The 11,793-nt window shown below is 47.0% G+C and overlaps 1 pseudogene; it reads left to right on the top strand.

The window, feature by feature from the left end:
* The first annotated feature begins 899 nt into the window (after positions 1-899).
* LOC133348239 (collectin-10-like) lies at positions 900-10,934 on the top strand (annotated as a pseudogene).
* Positions 10,935-11,793: the final 859 nt, after the last annotated feature.

Below are 11,793 nucleotides of genomic sequence, written 5' to 3'. Positions count from 1 at the left end.
ACAATTGTGCCGGAAAGACGCAACACCGCGTGTTTTTAAGCAAAAGAAAATGTTTAACTTGACTTGACTCGCCCAAGTTCTCGATTGATTTGTATCCCTCGTTCTACATGACAGCTTGATTTCAACCGTGAGCAGGGGCACGAAAGAAGGACCTCAACATCTGCTTTGCATCCCTCAACGGTGTTCCCTTCCTCCGTCGTTAACCTCACAAGAATGCGGGCGCTCATTGCCTTCATGCAAAATAAGTAAAAAGAGCTGCCAACATGCAAAATCCATGACGAGAAACTTCGATTGACCTAACTTTAACAAATTATATCTACCATCACGATGTGGACATTTATAGCGGCCAAACACTATAAAGGCCAAACACTATAAAGGCGTGATGTTGATTCTGCATGTGGAACTGTCAGCGGGACTCGAACTTGGGTCTCTGCCGCGTTCCTAGCGCAGCCCAGGGCCCTAACCGCTGAGCCATCGCCCCGTGCAACGACCACACACACACAGCGCCACATCTCAAGGTGCGGGGTTTAATTTTGCTTTCTTTTTTCAACAGCAATCATATAAAATGCGTTTTTTTCTTTTTCTGTTTGTCTCTTTTTGCCCTCATCGCGCGAGATAAATAAAAATCTCGAGGTGTGACTGAATTTGCATGAATCGGCCGCCTTTATGAAAATCATTACAAATTTAACCCCTCCCCCCGCCCCGCCATGGAAAATTATTCAAATTGATTCAAATATTTTGACTATAAAAAATGTAGCACGCGCCATCGGATTGTCATCACTGGAGAAGCGGCCGTTGTGGAACACGAAAGAGCGCCTCCGATTAGCGCAATTGGGTACGTACGGTGCGAAAGATGTTCACCTTACACACATAGACATATTTACGGAGAGATAATCCCCATGGCCCGCGCAGTGCGTAGGGAGAGGGGAAACTTGTCGGGTGATGATGGGTTTTTGTTCTTCTCGGCAGTCACAGATTTGACTCTGGAGAGATGACGATGGCAATCCTCGTCCGACTCGCCGCCGCCATCCTCTTCGGCTTCGTGGCTGCCACCGGAGCCCTCTCCTCCGTGGGCCCGCTGGAAAAGGCCAACAAGAAACTCTGCTCCGACAAGTACATCGTGGTGCCAACCATTACAGGTTAAACTAAACTATATTTTAGTTTAAGCAGGTAAAGCTCACTGAACTATACAGCTCTTTTTCAGAAACGACCTGGCTATCAAAAATGATTGCTCAACGTGGACATGTATAGCAAATGAGTGCTCTAAACGCGTGATTGTAATTCTGAATGTCGAGCGAAACACCGGAGGACCCACAGAAAAATCCACGCGCCCATGGGCAGAACCCGCAAACTCCAAATATAGAGCAGGTGTCCGGGTCGGGATCGAATCCACGACCTCCTGTACACCAGAGGAGGTGGTTAACATCTCCGAGCCACCGTGGCAACGGGAGGCAAAAGGCAGAGGCACAAAGGAGTGTCTGAGATCCTTAATACGTGCGTACGGATGATGAACTCGTGTAGTGTATAGTGTATAGTAATGTAGTAATGTATGGTAGTGTAGTGCATAGTAGTGCAGTGTACAGTCGTGTAGTGTACAGTAATGCAGTGCATAGTGTATTATAAAGTAATGTAGTGTATAGTAATGTAATATATAGTAAATATTGACTTAAAGCTTTTGTGACTGCAAATCAAAATAGATAGGTTCAAATAATTATTTCATTTTCTATGAACCTATCTACGTGATTCTTTGGGTCTTTCGGTACGTGACTTTACCAAAAGACCTAAAGAATATAGTGCATAGTAGTTCAGTATATAGTAGGGTATAATGCAGTATATAGTGTAGTGTTTAGTGTAGTGTATATTAGGGTAGTATATAATAGTGTACTGTATAATGTAGTGGACAGTGGAGCGTATCGTAGTGTAGTGTATAGTGTATGTATTTTGAACTTCTTTTGCACGGTACGTCGCCGACCGGGCTAATCGGAGGGGCGGGGGAAGGACAATAAAATAAACACGACGTCTCCCCAAAATGTGTCCATGGGGAGCGGTAGTGCAGTGGTTAGCGCCTTGTGTTACGAACCTGGCAAACCGAGTTCCATTCTCGCTCATAGCCAACACCAGTGACGAACATCTGAATCGGTCTTGGGTCTCCCCTAGGTTGGTTCAGCCTAAAACGAGTACCTGCTGCGGTGTGTAGTAAACATCGCCAATGGGGAGACAAAGGCGGCCAGGCATGGTACTGGCAAACCACCCCCTTGTGTGCCGTGCCAGCCATCATGGTTTCTGCTACTCGCTAACAGCACTTGCCCCAACAGTTTGTTAAGGCTACATGGGGGATCTTTGTCTTTGTCCGTCTAGGTGTGGCTGGAGAGAAAGGAGACCAAGGAATTCCTGGGATACCTGGGGTGCAAGGCCCGCCTGGACCACCTGGTAGGACAATCCCACCGAGTTGTCTGTATTTACATATGGAGTGCCTTCACTCACATAGCTTACAAAACAGTGAAACAGAACAGAATGACTTTAGATGGTAGGAGCGTGCAAGGGATGAAATATGATGGTGGGCGTGCAGGATTTGGGTAGGGGAGGGACGGGAAGGAGTGGAGGTGGCGAGGATGGGGGAGAGAATGGGCAGTGTAGAAGAGGTAACGCTAGAGAGAGGAACAGCACGAGGTTAAGGAGGGGGCAATGTTGAGTCTCTGGGTAGTGTTGAGTATATGGGCAGTGTTGGGTCTAGGGGCAGTGCTGAGACTACACGTGGCACTGTACCAAACCGAAGCTTCCAGCGCTCCTGTATTGATAGCAAAATTAAAATACATATACATGTGTAGGGGGTTACTCGGCACTCACCACTCTGTTGGCTGGTAGCTCCTCCTTCTCGTCAATAGGGGGCGGAAGCGCTATCACGCCAGTGTTAATGACCATTGCCCAAAGGGCCAACGACAATCCATGGGAAGCGGATCCTGGGACACATTCCCTGGACCCCGAAAGGGGGGACCGGGGGATAATGCACCTTCCAGAAAGTTCTGGAAGGGAGGTGTGGCTAGGGTGGAGCAAGCCACGAACCAGTATATAAGCCGGACCTCTCAAGGGTCTGGCTCAGTCATCTCCAAGACGAAGACTGAAGACCTGGGCTGAAGTTAGGACCCTGGACCCCAAGCTCTGCCGTCCTTCTAAGGGCCGGAGCTCAGTGAGGCAAATGGTCAGGACCCGAAGACCTGGTACGGTCGGGTCAGCATAGCCTCTCCTAGGACCCCAGTCAGAGGACGGAAGGTTACCGGGATTCCCAGTGCTAGGGTCCGTGCAGTCCGGAGGCCATACCTCTCCAGGTATCGGGTAAAGGGGCCGCTACCCCTTTGTGTTAGGGACCTTGTATAATAGAACCAAATAAATATCGTGTTGCCTCACAAGAAGTTCCCCGTCAATTATTACCCACTGTACATGCATAATCCCAGCCGTTCTTAATCCACTGAGCTGAAAAGGCTTCATTCGCTCAGCCATGATTCTCATGTATTTTATTTAACGTACATTTAAGCAATTACGTGCATTTATAAACGCGCCAATTCTTATAACCCAGGTTATACCGAGTGTGCAGTCTTCATACATCGCAAGCTCTGTCTGGCATGTTCAATATCTGTGAAGAGTTTCGAACATCGTGCAGTGGCAGTGAGTTACAGGCCGATAGACCACTGAGTAGGTGAGTGGGCGGGTTGAGTAGGTGAGTGAGTGTGTAGGTGATTTCCAGGCAGATGGACTGCTAAGTAGGAGAGTGGGTGAGTAGGTGAGTGAGTGGTAACGTGAGTCAGTGAGTGAGTGAGTGGGTCGGTGAGTAGGTGAGTGAGTGGGAACGTGAGTAGTTGAGTGGGTGGGTGAGTAGGTGAGTGGGTGGGCGAGTAGCTGAGTAGGTGGATGAGTAGGTGAGCCAGTAAGTGAGTAGGTGAGTAGGTGAGTGGGTGGGTGAGTAGGTGAGTCAGTAGGTGAGTAGGTGAGTGAGTGAGTGTGTGGGTAGGTGAGTTCATCCAGCTGTCCTTGATGCCGACTTCCGGTCCCAGTTCTCATGCAGGTGCTTATTTTGATGCGCGTCCTTGTGACAGATGTGACTGATTTACAAAATGTAAAGGTGGTAGTTTTCAATCCTTGTCGAGGGTTTAATTAAATCAGGCATCCACATCCCACCTACAGCTGATTAAATTAAAACCTACAATGTGAGCACGTGGCTCAGACGTCAGAGTGCTGAGCTGGCATCACTAGGGATATGCGTTCAAATCCAGTTAGCTACGTAAACTGGGTGCTCGAATGTAGTGAATCAATTGGTTTTAGCCCAATTTCGAATCTTCTGCTTTGGTATGGCTGCTGATGTGTATGCGGAGCAACAACTACAATTCAACATTCAGGTTGTCAAGTCGGACAACTGCATCAGGAGCAGCGGATTGCTTCCCTGTGATGTCTCCATCATATATGTGGATCGGACATTGTATGTTGTATTGGTCTGTTCTGGATACCCACAGTCGCACACTGGAGAATGTTAAATTTTTCATTTGTGCATCAGGTGTCCGCATCTGCAATGGTTTTTGCATACATAGCTTAGGCTGGGTCATGAGCCCCGTGGAAAACCAAACCCAGGGATCTTCTGCGTTGTTTGTGAGTTATTTTGAACTCCATTAATCTCTCCAAGCTTCATCGGGGTTGAACTAGCATTGTTGAAAGTTAAGTGCATGGGTTCAAAGGTGCTTGCTTAACTTCAAGCAATGACGTGGGACGTTATTGAGATCCTTAAGAATGGAAAGGTGACTGTTTTCCTAGATTCGCACGATTTATCGGCGGGTTGCAGCGTTGCGGCGGATGGGTGGGGGAGAGATGTGTCATAGTACGGGCAGCCAGGGTGTTGGGGTCATCTTGAGGGTTCCAGTGATAAACTACATCAACAAGTCGAGTGTGACTGCTTCTGCTCCATACTGCTGCCGAGTATTCAGCTACGGAGTGCACAAAGGCCATAATTGATGTCCGTAGTAATGGTGCTGACGCTCCCTAGCTTATGCTTGCCAGTTTCTTAGCCAATTTGACCCTTTTATGGTCTTGGCGACTACCGTTTTGCAGGTGGTCATGGATTGTTAGTGTGTGGTCCAGCTTCACTCCGGGAGAGGTTAGAGTGGGGTAGTGTCGCACAGTGTTGCCACAGAAGGTCACTGTCAGACTGTGTTTGGCGATCTTATTATCAAGATGAAATCCATCTTGATGAGAGGTGATTATGTCTTAGTTCAGAATAAGATTCGATATCGTTAAAAGTGGCTGTTTGAGTTGCCAGGGCAAAGCCATCCGTATTTTAAAATTTGCGTCATCTGCTTGGTAACATGTCACTAGTGTAGAGGTGTTACGGAGGGAAAACAAACACACTGGGCGTGGTTATGCCCGTACGCCGAGAGGTGCTTACATCCACGTCTGCACCGTTTAGCCTGGGGGGCTAACACGGCGCTGGGATCCCCCACGGCCCCACCCCTCAGTGGGGGAGTTGCTATGTAAGGCGGTGAGCCGGAGGGCTCGGGGTTCAGTGTTCAGCCTTAACCAGCGAAGCAAGAAGACCTGCTAGATAGGCCCTGGGACTCCCCTGGATCGCTGTCCTTCTCAGGACCGACCAGGGCAAGCCAGTGGCTTGGCCCCAAGAGCCCAGAGCCGATGCTCTTGTAAGAGCCGGTCTGGGGACTCAGGGTGCCGTAATCCCAGCTTAACCAGAGATGGGTTAGCTAGCCTCCCCTAGCCCTGCAGTGGAGGACCTAGGAGTAGGCTAGCTGTGACATAGATTGTAGATCTCCCTGTTAGACGGGTGAAGGGGCCGATACCTCTTCGAGTGTTGTACATCTCGGCCTGTTATGTACTTTGTGCTTAATAAATAAGTGTGCCTCCAACTACGTCGTCCAAGTTTCCTGGAACCTACTACACTAGTGTAGACACTGAAGAGAGTTGGTGTGAGTACTGAACCTTGTGGCAATCTATTGTTGAGGAACCAGCGTGAGCTGGCTTTGTCACCCAAATAAGCACGCAGTTGCCTATTTATCAGCATTGTCCATATCAGGCATATTGTTTCATGGCAATAAATGGTCCTTGCGAGCTTCAACATCAAATCCTTAATTCAGATTGTGCCGTAGGCTGATGGCAAGTTCACAAAGGCTGTGCCGGTCTTTGATTTCTTTTGGAATTGGGCCTCGATGTGCATCACAAAGACCAAGACTTTGTCACAGTAGCTATGTTCAGGCCGGAATCTCGCTTGTTCTTCAGTGATGACCGGCTCAACGAGGAGACTGATTCGCCACAGGATGATACGTTCCAAGAGTTTAAAGGTCATGCAACAGACACGATAATGGCCTATAGATTCCCGGGTCATCAATTGGCTTTCCCGTTTTGGGTATTGCAATCACCATTGCCTTACAACATGTTTTTGGCATGCATCCAGTTTGAATGCTTTTGGTATTCATGTTTTCCAGCCTTTGGTGTGCTCCAGGGCCTAAGTGATGAAGGCATTCTGGGGGAATACCATCTCTTCCAGCAGCCTTACCTTTCGTAATTTCAGGCAGACCTTCCCTCACTTCCTCTGTGGTGATGGTGGTAGGGTCTTGTGAAGAAATTGAGGGCAATGTCTGATGTAATTTACGATGGATCTCTTGCTTGATGTTTTCTTGAGCGGTCCTGTTCTGTTTGCCACTAGTTTGGAGGCTATATATTTGGGCAGGACTCTTCCGGTCTGGTATTCTTTTAGCAGCTCCCAGATGTCACAGTAGGGCCCAGGCATGCTAGCTGTGTGTGAAGTCTCTAGCAGGCCCTTCCAACCTGTGGACTGCTCGATTTGATGTACTGTTGGAGTTGGTCCTGCGTCTCTTTTGTCCAGCAGGGAGTGGATTCATTCCAGATGCAGCTGCAGTAAGGAGGTCAACAAAAAGGTGATACCATTCTGGTGTCGTTGGAATTCGACTCACTACTCTTTTATACACCATCCTCACAGTAGTGCCGGTTAGTTTTGACCAGGTTCCACCTTGGTAATCGTTTTGACAGAATTATGGAGATTTCGATGCCCATGTGGTTGATGATGGGCCTATTTTGACTTTTGGGGAGACAGGATTTAAATCGCATTGCCAGCAAGCAGAGTGGAAAGTTGTTTGCTGCTTGGGATCGAAATCATGTGCAGATCTTCGGCAGACATCCAGTCGGTGAGGTCTCCACCGTCGGCGCGATTTACTGCATGGTCCCACATTGTTTAGGGGCTGTTAAAGTCGCCAATGTATAGGGCTGGAATTGGTGCACTTGGGAGCGCTGACTTTAGCCATTTTAAGTAATTGGGTCAGGGCTTTGTACACGTTGGTGATGTGCAGTTACTCTATCTTGATGCTGGTTGTGTGGGTGGCATATTTTTCAGTTGTTGGGAAGGCATAGCACGCTGTGATGGTGTTCTTCACGGATGTGGCCAGGCCATATTTCGGGTGGTAATGGCTCGTCGTGAGGTTGTATCCATGGATTTGGTAGCAAATGGCATGTAGGGGGTATTCAAGACGTGGTTTTCTTGGAGCGTCAGTACATAAATGTTACGTGGGTGTTCATTATGTTAGCTAGATACTCGTACTTCGCCCAGGAGATGTCCCAGGGCCTACGTGGCATGCTGTTTGGCCCTGAAGAGGGCCGTTGGCTTGGCTTGTGTTGTTGCTCTAGAGACTGGAGAGATCGATGATCGAGGTTCAGTCGCCATGTCAATGGCATTCGTCGTGATTTCTCACTCAACTGAGTGGACCGTGTGAAGGCTGCCATCTTCCACTCCAAATGATTGCATACCACGAAAAACCCATCACAATAGATTGGTTCTTAATTCAGATAATAATAATAAAATGAAAGTTATGCATGCAATGAACAGTATTCTTTGTTGCAGGGCCATTAGGGAAAGTTTTGCTTTAAGGGAACTGAGAAATAGCTCTGCGATGCATGCTTCTACAGGCCTTTTGAAAGATAATAAGTGGATCGTTTCTATCTCGGTGCTGTGACGCTGATAGCGTGATCATCAAGTGGAGTGCGACGCGTAATCCGATGCCATTACTTTAATGAGTTACTGTTCGGAATCCGATGAGCTATAAAGCTATTTTTCACACATGTCCAGTTGGGGCGGGTAAGAATGTTATAACGCAGCTGCCAGAGTGCTTACACGCAACACCGTTTCGCAAGCACATCACACACATGCTCTCTTGTCTTTATATTGGCGACAAGTCAAGTACCAATTCGACTATATGATCTTGCTGATGACCTACACCGCTTTTTACGGGTTAGCCCCACACTATCTGCAGGAACTCATCCACGTTGATTCTCAAACGAAGTCCCTGAGACCTTCGGATCGAACTTCTTCTAAGGACTTTGAGATCAAGGCACTCTTCCTGGAGTGATGGGGCGTTTGCCAATGTGCAGCTCCCAGGCTTTGGAACGATTTGCTATTGCTCCGAACATAATCAGTATCGTTAGATGTATTTTGAAGTCTGTCTTGAAAACCAACCTCTTCAAACTGGCCTAGTTCTGGCTGTTTACCCTGCAGGTTCTCTTCATTTCCTGCTTTCTATACACGGCGGCGCATTGAAATATGTGCATGTAAATGCACCTTTAAAAAATAAAAAGGAAATTACTGAAGCGGCATGCGTTTCTTTACCAGGAGCCCCGTGCAACTGCAACTTCAATGCACAGTTCGCCTCACTCCAGTCGCAGATCGACTCACTCAAGGGAACCAGGCAGCACCTGCCAAAAAGTGAGTGAGAGGTAACGCAGTCGATGAACGGGTAAATGCGCACCCCTGCAAAGTCTTCCCTGCCCCCCCTCTCCCCCGGTGTGGAGAAATATAAACTATTGTTTACAGCGATTTTGATTCATAATTAACCAACATGTAGCGTGGGAGGTTAGATCGCGCAGCTGTAATGTCACAATTGACATTGTCACGATTGACCCTATAATGTCGCAATTGACACGACAATCCAATCCAAACTAATTATGAATCATAATAGTGATCGTAGAAGCCTATATATGTATATACAAATTTTTACGGAACTTTGCCTTCCACTGCTGGGTGAAAACTTCTGTTACACCCCATATTGGCTATGGTGCTTGGTAGGCCATACTTTACCACCACGATTCAAGAGGACATATAACATTGGAAACGATAACTGCCAAGTTACTGACACTGGCCAACAACAAAAATACACGGTTGAATTCGTGGCGTTATGATCAATTAATACAAATCTAACATACCCTTGGGTCAGGCAACGATTTTCAGATGTGTTTAAACAATTACCGACGATGGTTAACGATGAAAGCCGCAGAACAAGATGCCGGCAATTGATGGTGACACGACTCTTGGCGGCATCACGTCACAGGCATTGACGTCATCGATTCGCTACGCAGGAAGGGTTTTTGGCGACGTTGCTTTCGACTCTGCTTAGTTTTGCATTCAAGTTGCTGTGGGGAATCATTTGATCAATTCGGTACAATTTATTTTTTATTGGTATCAAATTGCCATACAATTTTTAATCTTCTTTTGCGAAAATCTGTGACCCCTCATTACCAAAAAATTAAAAAATTAAACTTGAACCGTTTGCGAAGAGCACCGTGTGGCATTACAAGGACAGTCGACAGTTAATGCGGACAATGGCCCTTTCTCCATAGCATATACGTTGAATGTTACAGACAGACGTACGAACAGAGTGTTACAAGTGATTTCCAGTTGCATGTCTTCTACACCGCTGACGTCTCTCTCTGCCCTCCTCCCCACCCCTCCTACACGACGGCGATGACGGAATCCTGGTTTCTCCTGGCCACTCTTCATGGTGACGCTCAGACAAGATCTACCGGCTGTTCACCAATCGATCCAACTATCACAGTGCCAGGCAGCAGTGCGCAAATCACGGCGGTGTCCTGGCCATGCCCAAGAACGCCATTCAGAATGCTAGAATCCAGCAGGTCGTTAGAGGCGACCGCGCTTTCATTGGCCTGAATGACATTCAGCTTGAAAATAATTTCGTGTTCTCGGATGGATCCAGGCTCGGGTCGTATAGAAACTTTGCTCCGGGTGAACCCAATAGTTGGGGTGGCGATGAGGACTGTGTGAATATATATCCCGATGGCAAGTGGAATGACATTGGTTGTCATATGCAACTTCATTTCATTTGTGAATTCCCCGCTTAAGACGTCAGGCGCTCGCGCGTGGGACAAATCCACGGTGATGGCGTAACAAGTGTGAGATACGTTGTAGATCATCGTCCTTACCACCACCATCATCATTATCATCATTGGTTATTCATAGATTTTCCTCCTAAAAAAAAGCTAGCTTCTAACAGTCCGATCTAACACCGGCACTCATATCCACCGTGAACATCCTTTCCATGAGTGTTCCATCCTTCGGCTGCCGATACGTTTTTTGACTCGACAACCGGGGCAATCAACACTTCTGGTAACAGCGTGTTTCCAGCATCGCCAGGGGGTTAACAGGAGCTCAGATCTCGAGCGATTACTCACTAGAGATCACATCCAGCATCATCAGGTGGTCAACAGGAGCTTAGATCTCGAGTTAAAACACTTTCTGGTCTGGGTCATGAGAAGGGTACACGACGACCCAATCCAAAAGCCTAATTATGAATCATAATATTGGTAGCAAAATCATTTTTTTAAAATTAGCGCAGTGTACATTAATGATAACGCTTGTGCACGTGTGCTACTCAACGTATCTATTCGAATCCCGTCACCGTGGAATTGCCTCCAATGATGTTGTGAAATTCACACAGGCCTCGAAAAAGTTGACGGATATATCTCTGCAATTGAAGACGAATCTAATGGCATGTTATTAGACAAGATTTACACGTGATTTTCATTTATAATTGCATTACAATGCTTTTGGGTGACTTTGTGATCAAGAGGTAAATCTGTAATCCTACAATAAAATTACATAATCAAAACGTTATCCCCCGTTATACAGTGTGTGCAGACGTTTGTGTGTGCATGTGTGTGGATGTGGGGCGTGGTGGCGCAGTGGTTAGCGTACTGCACTACGAACCCGGCCGAGACCCCAGTTCTATTCCCGCTCACGCCCACCAACACCAGTGACGATTATCTGAACCGGTCATGGGCCTCCTCTCGGTCAATTTCGCTGTCCTTAGTTTTTTTTAAAGAACCCTTATAAACAGACATCACAGAGCTACTTCTGAGATCTCTTCAAACAACCACAGTTCCACACAGTCCATGGGCCAGTAGCAGAATTGGTACCCCTCGAGGGTAGTAGCAAAACGTTAGTCGTAACTGGGTTATTTGTGTACTCCATAAGAGCGAATCACTTGATAATCCACTAATGTCGTGGTTATCGGATAATCCAATAGTATTGGCCACAACAATGACATTTTAACTGCTAAACTATGCCGCATCAGTTCTTTCAGATAAGTGAAATGTCTGGTCTGCAGGGCTCATAGACTAAGTGGGCAGAAACGCTTTTCCACAGACCCTGCCATTGACAGTCACGTTCGATGCATGAGTCAAACCGAATATTTTAATTCTCAGACTTTGAATTTGGTCAAATTCAGTACAAAATCAACGTTTATGTTTTCTTTTTTGCTGCAGAGTCCATTGGTGATCGGACTGGGATCATCAACTTACTGCACGTGAATAGCGGGATTAATCAAAGACAGCTGAGACTTGGATTTGAACCGCGGCTCTCAACGATGCTAGCATCAGCTCTCTTATCTCTGAAACACCTGTCCACCAATTCCATGTCCACATTAAATAATCTTCAACGTA

Source organism: Lethenteron reissneri, chromosome 27 (genome assembly GCF_015708825.2).
Source record: "Lethenteron reissneri isolate LAM-NWPU_2019-01 chromosome 27, ASM1570882v1, whole genome shotgun sequence".
In the NCBI taxonomy this organism is placed as follows: Eukaryota; Metazoa; Chordata; class Hyperoartia; order Petromyzontiformes; family Petromyzontidae; genus Lethenteron; species Lethenteron reissneri.
This window is presented reverse-complemented; position numbering and strand designations above follow the sequence as displayed.